Source organism: Rhea pennata, chromosome 3, assembly GCF_028389875.1.
Source record: "Rhea pennata isolate bPtePen1 chromosome 3, bPtePen1.pri, whole genome shotgun sequence".
Lineage (NCBI taxonomy): Eukaryota > Metazoa > Chordata > Aves > Rheiformes > Rheidae > Rhea > Rhea pennata.
In genome coordinates, this window is record NC_084665.1 from 7059704 (window position 1) to 7074630 (window position 14927).

Below are 14927 nucleotides of genomic sequence, written 5' to 3' on the forward strand. Positions count from 1 at the left end.
GTATCTCAATACAGTATCCAGCAACTGGAATGCTATTTTAGGACTGCACAGTAGCTTGCTCCAGGGACGGGACTGATTGTACATTAATGTGCACATGTGCTCCGATTAAGGACATTACACTGAGAAAGATGCATTTTTCCCATCCATTTTTCTCCCTCACATCTGCCCCTTTCCACAAAAGTGTTAAGGATTTGGGCTAGCCAGAGGCAGTAGCAGTAAGTGTGTGGGGGGGGGCTCTTCTTTCTTGGGGAGGGAGGAGAGAGAGAGAAAGTTGTTTTGTTTTGGCTCAGTTCTGTAATGAATTTGTGGGTTGCAGAAATTGATCTGTCATAGTGCAACAGATTGTAGCTTGATCTGCCAGCAAATTGCAAGCAACAGTAGGTAATGACTAATTGCAAGTGTCAGGGCTTTTTTTTTTTTTTTTTAAGGAAAGGTAATTTGTAAGTTCTTTTCTCAAGGCAAATAGGAACCGTGAAAAAATGCAAAAGATAAAAATTAAGAAACTTGCTTGTTTTGTATAAACATTACTGATAAATAACAGCCTCTGTACTCAGGTGAGAGTTCCCATACCCTCTGAGCTGCTCTTAATGGGCTTAGTGTTCTTGTTTCATGTTCTCTTTGGGACTTTGCACTACTAGTTAAAGTACTCTAAAATGTCTAGCTAGCTGATATCAGTCTGCAGAGACTCAGGGACTGCCATGAAGCATGTTGATATGCATCTGCTGACAGACTGGCACAGTCCACACAAGGAACTTCACCTGGGTTTTGATAGCTGGATTTCCAGTTAAATCTTTCAGGAACTATGGGCCATGGACCTCAGAGAAGTTTGGCTTCTTCTCTGCATATAGCTGGAGTCTGTACTCCACTTTCGGGTAACAAAAAGCCCTAAAAGGCTGAGGAGCAGAAGAGAGAGAAGTGAGTGTGGCTGAGCCCACAGCGCTGAGCATCTCCTTCCTGATCAAGTAGCAAATAGGCTGTACGCCTGCTGTCCCACAAAAGTGGCTAAGAGGCAAAGCAGAGGAAAAATTTACACAACCTAGTGCTTTCCTCATTTTCCGCTGTGAACTGATTATAGCATTTTAATGATTCTGCCCTGAATTCTGGCTTGTGTTTTTGCCAGGATGAGCAGGACATCCTGGAGCTTTGATACCCAGAGCAAAGCAATTCAGAAGTCCTCCTCATTACCACCCTGCTTCACCCTGACCAGTCACCTTCTGGCATCAGTTGCCTCTCTGCGGGCTGCTGTAGTTTGTTCTCTCCCTGGTTTCAGTGTAACTGATACAGAGGAAGGAAGGCAGCTTTTTCTCTTCTTTCTGGCTAAGTCAGAAACTCAACATGACTCTCAACAGATACTGGATTTTCAGAAGTTCACCCACAGCCCAGTCTGTGACAGCTTCCTTCATCATCATCCCTTCAGGCCTATTCATGGCTGCTTGTGCTTATCCCCTACAAAAACATGCAAATGGAGGTTTTTAAATTGAATGAGTAAAAAATGGGTGAAGCCCAGGAATATCTGTGTGTACTGGACCAAAACAGAAATACCTTGAAACAGGCAGGCAGACCACGCCAGGGAAAACTATCAAAAACAGCACAAGAGCAAATTCTGGCACACAGAAAAACATAAAAACACTAGACCTGAAATCAAAGCAACAGAAGTAACAAAAAAGCATCGCATTTTGTTCATCACCTTTCCTACATCACAAAAAGTTTAGATTCCTCTGCAGCTCTCTGGCCTTGTAGCCTGTGGCAGGGTCACTCAAGACCCTCAGTGTGTATGCAGACAGGAGGAGACAGAGTCATCCCCAAAAGGGTACAGGGATGAGCTGTATGGTGTCACCTAAATGCCACACTTGTGTTCTTGAAAGGCAGCACATTTCCGAAGGAAAACATATATCCACGTCTTGATAGTTACAAGCTTGCTTAAACTGCTTACATTTATTGTAAAACTGTCTCAGCTTTTCAACTTCTGTTCCACAGACAACTTAAAATCCAGATTTTCAGCGCAACAGCTCCAGCTTCACATCGTCACCTATATCTTTTACATTTAAACACTGCATGACAGCACAGCCATTTGACACCAGTAATACAGTGGAGCTAACACATACCTAGTGCAGTGTTGACAGGGATATTGTGAAGAGCTAGCATTGCTCTAGACAAGAGCCAAACAGCAGTACCGGGAACAGTGGAATATCCTTTGCAAGCCACAGGCAAGAAGGAGACAACTCGCGGGAAAAGGAGGAATTTCACTTTGGGGTAGGTGGTATAGGTCCTATAGGGTGAAATACGTACAGCACAAACCTGCTGCGTAATCGTAGGAGAGGGCTAGCAAGGGCAATAGGTGACACCTAAACCCTGCTAGCCCTCAGCACACCGAAGAATTTCATTCACTGTGAATGTTCAGAAATACAAGCATAAAACTCAGTATTTGCAAGTATCTGTGCTAATGTGATTTGACCTCTCAACGTTCACGTAAAGCAAACACGACACGGTCACTGCATATTTCAGTTGCAGTTCTTCTTTTTATTTTAATATGAGAAATATTAGTAGGTATTTTTTCCATACTTTGCTAAGCCCTCTTCAGCTCAGATTCACTTAGTAGCTAAGTGTTTATGCTCCATTTAAGCAGAAGCTAAGACTGTGTACTCAAACACCCTTCTTAAAGGAAATTTCATTTTACAAATCAGAAATATATTGCCAACAATAAAGATATTCTGCCATTCCTCCACCAAAAAAAGTCAGAAAGCTTATAAGTAACTTGTGATTAGTAGAATATGAGATTAGGAAAATTTTTCAGTTTGTTCACAATGTCTTTTAATTCACTTAAGACGGAATTGAACAAAACAGGAACTGCTAAGTTCCACTAAAAGTATCTATTCACAGCAATGCAGCCTGGTCAATTTTTGCCTTATTTAAAAAACTAAGTGGAGAACAGGAACCCCCTCACTGACTAAAACAGAAGTTAAGGTGCAATAAAGTGGTGTCTATCTTGCAGAGTTCACTGGATAACCTAATTAACCACTTACTCTTACTTGGCTAGATTATTTTTATTTAATCAGCACTGTGACTGCTTTTAACTTAGTTCAGGTGCCATTGCCAGACACACAGGAGAAGATACTTAATAAAGGGTATTAATAAAGTGAGGACTATTTAATGATCATGCTCACCTTATAATGTTCAGGCTCTTGAAAGCCCATGTAGTACATTGATTCCTGTTCTACAGTCACCAAGAGACTAGAGGCAAATAAGAAAAGGGAAAATATTAGAAGCAGTTCTAGCTGAGTACCCAAATCCAGTCACCAGACTGTGAAAAGACCAAAGACAGAAAACACAAAGCATGAACTGAAAGTGCAGACCCTAACGAGACTAGGCAGAACTTCTTTGTACAGAGAATTATTCCTGATGTAATAAATCAGCAATGGGCAATAAGCTAAAAATTATCATTGTGTAATTCTTGTAATACAGTGTCTTGTCTCCATGAGCAGCCAATTCTAGATGCTGCAAAGAAAGGTATAATCCCTCTCCAGAGCTGTACTGTACCTAATTGTGCAATACAGTACCAGAGGAAGAAGTAATGTATTCCTCTACCCCAGCTGGTGAACAGTTTATACCTGCATGAGGAATAATGATAGCTTTTATTTTATTCCAGGCTAGTAGAACTACAGAAACTACAGTTCTATTAAAAGTACTGTTAAGCTTTATAACCTTAAAATTTGGGGCTTCATTTCATCCTGCAGCTCTGAGTTCCACAAGTTAAATGCATACATCACGCACTCAAATGAATCACTCTTTGGCAAGCTGCTGTTCTATTTTGAGTTCTCTTTTTCTTTTGTTACAGACAAATGTAATGAGAAACAGTAGACTGGCCTGATCTACGCCCTTCATTATTTTATATGCCTCTGCCACATTTCCTCCTGCTCTTCTTCTTTCCAGACTAAATAATAATCCTGCCCTTTTTAATGTAGCCTTATATGAAAGGCTCTCAGACGGCTCTACTCATTTTCTTTGCCCTTCTCGGGACCATTTCTATTTCTGTTATGTCTTTGAGATAAGGTGACCAAAAGCGAACATGATTTTCAAGGTAAGGACATGCCATTGATTTATATGGTGGCATTAAAATATTTGCTTCTTTATGATTTATCCTCTTCGACCACCCTCAAATTGTATTCTGTTTCTTTCTGACCAACAACTAGTGCAGCCTACAAAGCAGCCATCTTTACTGAGCTGATTTCATTGACTCTTACGCTATCAGTAATTCAAAACGCAAAAGCATGCCTGAGAATCTGAATTTCATTGTATACAAAGTCATTATATTTGCCAAACACAAAGTATGATTAGCCCTGGCATTCCTCAAAATGTTTTGAAAAATTGATTAGACAAAATAATTTTGTATGATGAGCACATTTCATCAGTTTCTGTAGAAAGCAGAAAGTAAGTACTGGAGGAGGGTAGGAGAGGAGGGCAAAAGACGCAAGGCAGTCCAATTTATTCTTGTGTTTGGCTTCCTATTTTAAACAGGTATTAAATTTGAACAGGGATTTACCCTGAAGTTATCAAGATTCCCTACGAGGCATTTATGCAGGACTCTGTAAAAAACCTTAAAAGGCAAAAGATTGAATATACTAATACTCTTTTCTACCCTGCTTTGTTAGCTCTTTAAAATAAAATTTATAGTCACATTGACTGCTAGCATAAATCAACAACGTCCTACCTGATCCTGAAAATACCATTGCACTTTACTCTGGTAGAACTGCGCCTATTTATCCCTGTGAACGTATACATACATGTGCTAGGCTGTCCTGGTTCTTTGCTGACTGTGGTTAGGTCAAACTCACCTAAACATTTAAGCCCATATTTAGCTTTAAGTCAATGTAACAGGGGAATTTAGTTTAAAATTTCTCTTGAGCTTATAGACTATGGAAGCACTTAAATGTCCACATTTACTTAATTAAACACTTGTGGTAAACACGACTTCATATGCTTAAACACCTTATAGGCCTGAGTGAAGATTTACTCTACTGAAGACCACGGTTTACAGTAGGGCACAAAATTCTATCTTCAACGGAAAATTTCAACTCAAACCTTACGTTAACATTTAGATAAGGAAGCCTTCACATTTAGGTTACAAAAAAATATCAAGACATCACTGGGTGCTCTTCATTCCTTGTTGTTCCTCACAAGTAGCAACTGCAGGAACAACTAGCATAGAGGTTAACTTTTCTGTATTTTTTTCCTCTTCAAAAATCTGTAGATAAATGTATCACCGAAAGGCACTGAATCAGAGCCCAGAAATTCAGAAATTTAGTTGAAGGATGTGTGAGGCATGCACAACACAAACATATGCTTCCCCACGGTCCTCCTCAAAGCTGCTTCACTACTAATCTTGAGAGGACCATCTTTAAGGGTGAGAGAGTAAATGAAACCTCAATCTCTCTGTCAGCCCTGGAGGTGCAAGTGCCCATAGTGACAAGTTTTACTGCTGCAAAAATTGGGAACTGAACCAAGAACACCAACACATTTCACAAGGGCCACTGGGAAGCCGTTAGTCTTTTGGTCACTGATTTACAACTATAGTTAGGCAAATTCACTTGAATAAAAGAAAGACTGAGCCAAACATTTATCCAAAACCTTATCAGATACAAAAGAGACCTTTTTGCAGCTTTGAAAATGGTTGTATACTATTATTGTAATTTTTCAATTTTGTATATCCTTGAACTTCATGGATGTGGATAAAAGTACCTGAAATGTCAAGATAACAACTCTTCTTGCAGTATTTTTAATTCTGGTTTATAGATTTCAGAAGTGCATATATTTAAAATGAAGTTGTTAAGTCTGCCTAACGTGTACAATCATTAACTGACTTTTCAAAAAGCAGTTAAAAAAAGTTATCATTCCTGTCCTTCAATTCCACCAGAGTTAGGGGGACCACCACATGCAGAGCTGAATCAATACAGAATGAACAACAGACAGCGCGGAAAATTTAGGAACTTTGACAATAGCTGGTAAACCTTACTTTAATATAAGATGGAAATAAGCATTTAACTTAGGGACACTATTGTAACACCAGTGACAATAGATTTTTTTTTTATTTATTTTGATGTTAACCAGTATACTGAAAATATAAGTACTGCATTATTTCCCTGACCTGTCAAGAAGAATGAGGGGGAAGAAATGTGAATTTTTTTAATTGTAGAATGAAAAGATACATATATATAATGCTCCAAAAAGTGAAAGAATCATTTGAATGAAACAGGTATAGACTTGAGACTTTACTAGAGCACAGAGATCCTGACCAAGACTGGCTGTCTCAATCCTGGTGTCTTTATTAAGCAAAGACTGACACAGATACCCAACATGAAGGAGCTCTGTGATTGGTAACAAAAGTCTGCCAAGGCTCCGATGACAACAAAGCAGCAGTCGTGCAGCTTTCACTAAATGTGATTTGAACATAGGTCTTTAGAGATGAATGGCTAGCAAGCTGACTTGCTTGCCAGCTTCACCTCACTGTCACCTAACTTACAACAATTCTTTAGAGGAAAACACATTATGTAGCACAATGTCTACAGTAAAAAGAATGGTATGTACTAAAACTTCCATGCATGGTATGGTCCCTGTCTTATTCACAGACACTAAACTACTTTGTGAGATGCTATTTACTGAACTGCTTCTGTTGATTTTACTTAGGTAAAATCTTTTGAAATAGTCAGCCCCAAATGATTACTCCAGAATTATCAGGGTGTGCAGTAATTATATACAAAAGATGCAGTCCGTTCTTTGCATTTTGGTGGCTAAGGCCTTAGGTGCAAAGTCATCTAATACAGGTGTGTTAAACTGTGGGAATTCAAACATCAAGAAAGATAATATTTGGAAGAAGTTATTTACATCACATTTTTGCAACTCACTTTCACAGTCTTAGTTTACACTAAACAGGAGCCAGATGAACACAACTGTCCTGAGACATGTCTGAGTGGAGCGTGCCACTAGTCCCAGGCACAAGGAAGCGAAGCAAAGGCAAGACTGTCTATACTGTGTTCCCTGACAGTGTGTCATCCCGACAAGTCTCCACTGATGCACAGCTCTGAGCTCTGCTGCCAGGCAGCAAGCCCAGGCACGACCGCCAGCAGGGAGATACGGAGCTCTAACAGATCCCCTCGTCTGAAGGGCCACAGGAGCGGACTACATACCTTGGGAAGCGGGCTTTGGCCTCGCAGCTGAGACACAGCCAGAAGGATTGTATTTCATGTTTGGTATATGCTTCTTCAATGCCTGTTGAATGGAGGCTGTCTATGAGATGGCTCAAAAATTATTTAAAACAATTGCTTTGCATCAATACTTAAAAAATTGCTAGCAATTACTGCAGCCTAAACCAGCTGGCCATGTTGTTTCTTTGTGTAAGTGGCGATGGCTCTTCAACCAAAGAACAACGTATTTCCATCATTCTTCTGCATATGTTACCTTACAACAAGCCCATCAGAACCACTACGACCTAATATCCTGCAGGTGAAGACTTGACTTTCTGCTGATTTATTTAAAAAACCTTACATTTTACTGCTCGCATGTGCTCTCCAGAGCATGGTCACATGACCAGTATAATGACAATCTGTCTCTCTGCTAACATTTCTCTACTTTGGTTATTTGTTTGATAAAGTGAGGAGCTTCCCTTTTGTTGCCCTTCATCAGAGCTTAATGTCTTTACTTTGGGATCAATATACTTTATGAATAATTTTATTTCCTTCTATTTTTATGGTCTTTTCTCCTCATTATCATACTGAGTTTATTAGCTGGTGCTGTCAGTATCTTTACCCTGTCATATGTTCCTGAGGTACAGTAAATATCACTTGTGTTGTAATTAATATGCACACCCTCTGCAGTAATTAAAGCACAGACCCCTTCAACCAGCTGAGCTTCCTACACTAATTCCACCTTATCTTCATAATGAACTTATTGTAATCTGAAACTACCACTGAATATTGTTCAGTAAGGATATAAAAATGAAATCTAACGAGATGCAATAATATTTGTGAACATGTTAATATGAAAAAAATGAATTTAATTAGCCTTAAATCTAATTAAATTTCCTGTACAATCAAAATCCACCCATTTATCCCACAAAAACACTGATGGTGCAACACTAGTGCCCCTTCAGAGATTTCCACAAAGACGGAGACCAGACACACTGTTCTCTATCCATGCAATTGTTGGTTTCTGTCCATGGATAATTACAGAAAGGACACAGAATCTCCACTCATGGCTGTGCTTCAGAAGAAACACAGAATAGTGCGAAGATGCAGAGGCAATCCAAGCCAGGAACCCAGCAATGAAATAGCCTGGCAAATGCTTCCAATGAGGGAGGGAGAAGGACATATATATTTGAATATTTGCACTATATATAATACAGAATGATTAGAGGGAGACTGGATACAAGAAGTTCAGTTCTTATTTTCTGAAAACATTTCCATATGGGAGACTAGCGCCTAAGGTGCAGACTCACACAATAGGAAGAAAACTGGCAGGCTACATAGACTGAAAATTGGCTGAAGGGCAAGAACCAACCATGGAAGTAAATGGGATTATTTCAAGGTGGAAAGAGGTTACCAGTAGGGTACAGCCCAGCTTTCTAATTATTCACAGTAATGACTTGGATGATAGTATGGAAAGGATCATTTCCAAGATTCTTGTAACTGGGAAGTGCAGCGGAAATAAATACCAATGTAATCCAATAGCCATTTCATTAATAGTTAATTTGAGAATCAGAGAAGTTGCATAGCAAAGTGTTTGCATGTGAGACAAAAAGGATGCAGGATTGAGACATACAATGGCACAAAAATTGAATGACCTTCTCCGGTAAATGGTCATTCTAGAAGAGGTTTAAGCAACAGTCGTTGAGTAACTCCTTGTGCTTTATTGATTGATGTCAATCTGTCCAGTTCCGGAGCGTTAACTTCACTTTAAAATGTGCCCTTTTCTGTCATTCTTTTCCTGTAACCCCCTAAACATGCCTCATTTCCTACACCAAAAAATTATGTGGTCAGATATTGATTTGTGACTCTCTGCTGACATCTGAATGGTGAGAAAATGAATTGACTTAAAGACATATATGGATAAATAAGTAAAGAAAACCAAAAAAAAAAAAAAAAAAAGTAAATTTCTGCTAAACTAGATAGTGACCAGGATATTGTGACCAGGAAAGCAATATGATTATTCTCTTCCATCAGACCATGGAGAACTTTTCTGAAAAGAGAAGTTTGTTCTCAAACTCCCCCCAAAAGGGGTGAAAGAGTCATATTCTCTAAGCCATTGTGGAGAAACCCTTGGTCCTGAAAATATGACATCATCAGTATTATTTATTCTGACTCATGAAAGAATTCAGATATAGATGATTTCACTGACCTTCCAGAACCTATAAGGTATACTCAGCCAATCAGAAAGAAGGAAAAAAATACCACAGTGCTTCATCTGCTCAAAATTCACTAGGTAACCCTCACAACTCAAAATGCACCACTGCACTGCACAAAAACTATACTGTTTGCCAACGCTGACACAGAAAAAGCAATCTATGCCCAACTACAGAAATTTCACACAAGTCTCTCTGCCCTGTAAATTGAGGCTTATAAGCAGGCACTAAAAGCTTCTCTCACCGTCTTCCCTTCTGCACTTCATTTTTGAGAGAAGCAGCAGAGACTGACTGCATGTTTGCAGAAGTTGTTGTTCTAAGTAGGCAAATCTGAGCATTTTTAATTTTCTCTTAAACTTTACTTGGGAACTGGTGACCTAACTTTAACCTTTCACTAATATGAAATGTTCCAGCTTTACCATTCAAAACCTTCAGTATTTTAAACTTGGCAATTTAAAAGAATACCAAGATTTTAAGCTATAGTGTATCATATCATGCCAGGGAAGGAGCAAGTCAAGAGAAGGATACAGGAGGGGCAAGAAAAAAGGAATGTGCAAAACTAGGAGAGATAAGGGAGCAGAAAGGCAGATACAAGAGCAGAAAATACGATAGTCTTTTTTCTATATCCCTTTCATGAACTCTGCAGTCCTTATCTCACTCCTGCTTTCTACGGTTTTACATCCTTTCTTTTTTCCTCTGACTGCTTCTTTATTTCTAGACATGATCCCAGTATTCTTTAGTTTAGAAGAGTAGACTCTATCCTCTTAATTGTATACCTGAGGACACCTTCCAGGAGCCAGTGTCCTATAGACCTGAATAGAGGAAGATTCATACTTTTCAGTCTGCAACTGAAGCGTTAATATCTCCTGTTCTCACTGCTGGAGACATGGGGTGCAGATGGACCTCTGCTGACTCAGTAAGGCATTTCTTATGAACTTATCAATAATTATGTAGCTCTTTCACTGCAGGACGCCACAGGAAAAGCGTGCTGCTACGACAGGGAAGGACTTCTAGCACCAAAGGAGTTAAGTGTTAGGGAGCAGCAGGAGTGTATTGCTCCTCAAGGAAGAATAAGTCAGAGCTGAGAGTCAAGACATGAGGGTAGTGACTTCATCAATGAAGGGTGCAGTCAAAAAAGTAAAGCAGAGCAGGTTCAGTGACAGTAACCAAGGTCAGCCAGGAGTCCAGTGACTGCCAGAAAAGTTTGTAGCAATAGTTATACACAGACTAGAACTGAAAGTCTCACCTCATAGCTTAAGAAGGTTGAATCCAAAAGATGACTACCAACATACCTTTCAGACCAGCTTCTGCAGTGGTTTAATACAGAGGAACTCAAAAGTTAGTACAGTTTTGCCAGTTGATCTTATTTTATCCCAAGTCAAATATAGCTTTTTTTTGAGTTAATCAGTAAGATTCTACTCCTATTAACAGAAAAGAGTCCTAAATGAAAACAACTGACGTCTAATACCTGGTCCAACCAGTTGCACACTACACTAGCTCTTCTGCTTTTATAAGCTGAGCATGGGAAACCTGGCTGTACTTGTTACTTCTGCAGCTCCTCCCTACTCTTTCTTTAACCAAAGATCCTCACCCTCTTGTCCTCCTGTGCCTCATCTCCTTCTTGGCAACACTATCAACAGTCTTGCTCCTCTACTCTGAGCTTGCTACCCGATCTCCTTCACACACACATGATGTTCTAGATCAAATTTGTGCTAGGCAGAAACCAAGTTATTCACCCCGGAAACCAACACTAGAGCCATATATTCATCCCAGCTCCACTCTTAGTGCTCCTGATTGCAGCAACCTGAACACAGCCAGCCAGTGGCTCCTGAACACAGCTGGCCAGCACTCAGCCCCACTCGGCAAAGCCTGCTGTGCCACACGTTGCCCCAGGCAGGCACCTGGGACATTTGTGGGTCCATTGGCAGCCAGGCTAAAGGGATGTCATATTTTGCTAACAGCTAGAATGGGTTCTTCTGTGGGACGGTGGATCAGTGCATTAGAGGGGAAAACATGAGGCCTTTGTGAGAAACTGTCTGGTTTCACTAACAAGCACTAGGGGAGTCCAGCAGGCTTATTCAGACTCTGTCCTAGGGTTAGTCTAGGGCTGACAAGTTGGTCTTTTCTGCTGCTGGGATTCTGCATTGTTTTGCAGCTTGCTTAGTCATCAGTAACAGTAGAAAAGGTGTGGAAAAATGACTGTCGGTTTTCCTTCATGTTTTACATCCTCTTTGCCTAAGTGTGAATGACTATACAAGGTGGACAGGAATGGATAAGCAAAATCCCTAAGTCCATAATGCAGACTTTTACAAAACAGAAGCCAGTCTCTGGAGCATCCTATGTGTGGTGTAGAAAAGTGCTATTTCCAGGGAAATCTGGCTGGGACTTCCATTGTGACTAGGGATAAAGGAAGCTGTTGCTAAATCTGCTGGGGCCAAACACTGCACTTTTTTTTTTTTTTTTACTAAGCAAGCTGCTCTTGAAATCAGTGTAAGCTTTGCATCTTTAGAGAAATGCAGAATTTGAAGTCCTAGGCAAATATTATTTAAAAGAAAATCTACTGAATTAAGCAGAGCCAAACAGTGTCCTGCTGAGCAAGGGCAGAGTCAGCCCTTCACATTTATAACAGGACTTGCTCTTCCCATTCTGTCTGTTAGTTGTCTGCATTTGGATGCTCTGACAAACAAAAGCTAACCAACACAGAAATGGAACGAAGCGGACACAGACAAAATCAAATTTAGCTTAAAAAAAAAAAAAGAAAGAAAAATAAAAAAAGTTTACTATTGCTTCCTCACCTCACATCTTAGATTACACAACAGGATGGTTATGACAGTGTAGCCAGGAAAACACTGTGATGTAAGAAAAGCAAGAGAATATGTTGAACTGCAAATAACTGAGTGCTCCATGATAAAAATGGAAGGAAACAGCCCCATTTGCTCCCCTCTGCGTGAGTTCATGTAACTGTTAGCACATTAGTTATTTCATTTGCCAAGAGATTTTTTTCAGCTTACCTAGTCAATTCTAAGTAGCTTTGGATAATTAAAGTTGTTATCATACTAGTATAAAATCCATTCAGGCCCTGTTTCCACAGCTACAGGTAACTAGGCTCTAACTGTAGTTTATGCCTGAGAGGGGTCACAGCCTGGAAGAAAACACGTTGCAAAGCCGTCCTTGCTACAATCTTTCCTCTTGCCACTAGTCTATGCTGTTGTATAAAGTTCGGAACAGGCCTTGTGAAGCTCATTGCAAATGTTTGAGGTGATCACTTTTGTCTGAGATTCTTCTGAATTCACTTGGAGAACTGTATGCTCTATTGTTCTATTTTGTAAAGTATACTTAATTACTTGCTTAATTAACCTGTATTTCAGACAAGCCTTGCAAGCATTCACCCACCTCTAGCACATGCCTGTGTGATTAACGCAAAGAGGTCTAAAGTAAACTCCTCCTCCATGTTACGGTTCCGAAATAGACAATTAAAAAAAAAAAAAAAAAAAAAAAAAGGAATATTTCTGCTGTCTGAATTATCATTACTCTGAATTTTCTCTAAGAGAAAAGATCATGGACCAGAATGTATGTGGGTGAAGAGGAAAGGGCATTTCTGATTGTGGTTAATGAAGGTTATGTCTATTGAAGCTGGGTGCAGGGATGTAAAACAGTTCAAGGTGCAATCTGGATGGGGCCCAGAGCACAAGAGGTATTACACAGTTGTCAGAAGTAAGATTTTTTTTTTGTAATATGTGTGAAAAATCATATAATTTTTCATATTTGTATTTTGTCCAAAACAAATACACAGCAGCATTATTCCTAAGTAAGAAAAAAAAAATCAATGCCAGGCAGACTAGCACTCATAAGCAACCTCACAACAGCAAACCAGTGTGTGTTTGTAAAGGAAGAAAAAGGGATAAGATAAGAAAACAGATTTCAAGTATCTAGTGTTAAAAAAAAAAAACAGAGGAAAATAATCATTTTAGTCACTGTAAGGGGGAAAATGCTTTGCCCAGTGTCCTTTAAAATTTCAATTAGAGCAACTTGAGAGTCACAAAAATACTCATTTGTCTACTCCTCTGTTTTACTTTAAAGAAAAAATTTAAAAAGAGATTTATTACCAGAAGGAGGTGAATAAAGGTTGTTCTGATGAACCATTGGCATTATTATGATCTTAGTACATATTAATGAAATTTTAAAATGCAAATCATTGACCCACTAGGTGGTCTCATGGTCTCATAAATAGTAATCGTTTGCATTCCAGCATCCAAATACCTAGTTAGGAGCTTTACAGAATGCACATTATAGGTGATACAGACCATAACAAGTACTTTGGCAAGGGAAAAAAAGTCATTCCAGCCTATTGTGTCAATTAAAATGAAGGGGTTTTTATGTAGTGAACCATATGTTCAAAGAACATTACATGTAAAATTACATACAATCGTTCTGACTATGAAGAACACAATAATCCTGACACACTAGTGTATGGCTGCTGCTGAAATCTGATACTGGTGCTTTTTCTACTTAGCTTGTGTCAAATAATGATTTGGATTGCAGCCATACCTTACTTTGGGCTGTGATCCTACCAAAAGTCACAGAGTAAGAAGATCAGGGTGATTATACGGGAAAGTAAAGCACCAGTGAGATCTTTCAGAAGCGATGTTGGTGAGGGTGTCACTACTCCCTCTTAGCCAGTGGAAAACTAATTATTCACACTGGTGGTTTAGAGGAGATGTAGTTTAACAGCAGGAGAGGGATTCAGATATGCTACTGGCACACAAATCCCCATGCCTCCTTTCCCCTCGCCTAAGCATTGCAATCTAAATAGACAAACAACCGAGGCCTTTGGGGCCTAGAGCAATGGGACCTGTATCTTAGCAAAGAGAGGCCTTCAAGTGTTCCTGCATTAACAGCCCATTTTGGGAGATAGATACAATTTTTTTATATGCCTTGAAGCCAGAGCAAAAGGCATACACAGAAACAAATCCTGAGGCACAGTTCAAAAGTGCAGTGGTGTGCAAACTAAAATGTGTGATGTCCTAGCCAGCCGCTGGTGACACACATGCACCCTGGTGTTGCTGTCTCTCCAACTGCAAGGCTCGGTGGCCTTTGGCAATTGCACATACCACGACTTAGGTCTGAAGCGGGTGCCTGACTTTCCACCTAAGCAGGGTGCTCAGAAGATTCTCTCTGGTGCAGCTGCTGTTGCAGGAGCTACACGCAGTGTTAAAGAAACGTTTAAGCACAATTAATATTAAACTACTGAAAATGTTTTCCAGTTTGTAAAATTATTAATTCTATTTTTTACTGATCTGTCTATTTACCAAATTAAGCCAATATATCAAAACTAATGTCTTCTCTCTCTAATTATTATTAATAAACATTGCTTATTTTTCCTTAACAAGAATTCATTTTCTCTTTTCAAATTAATAACAGTCTGGAGTAACTCAGGCACCACAGGGCCTGATTCCAGGCTCATTTTCACTGAAGTTAATCTGGAGTAGCTCCAGAACTTTCACGTGGAGAGATTTACAACTGTGTATGTGGGAGC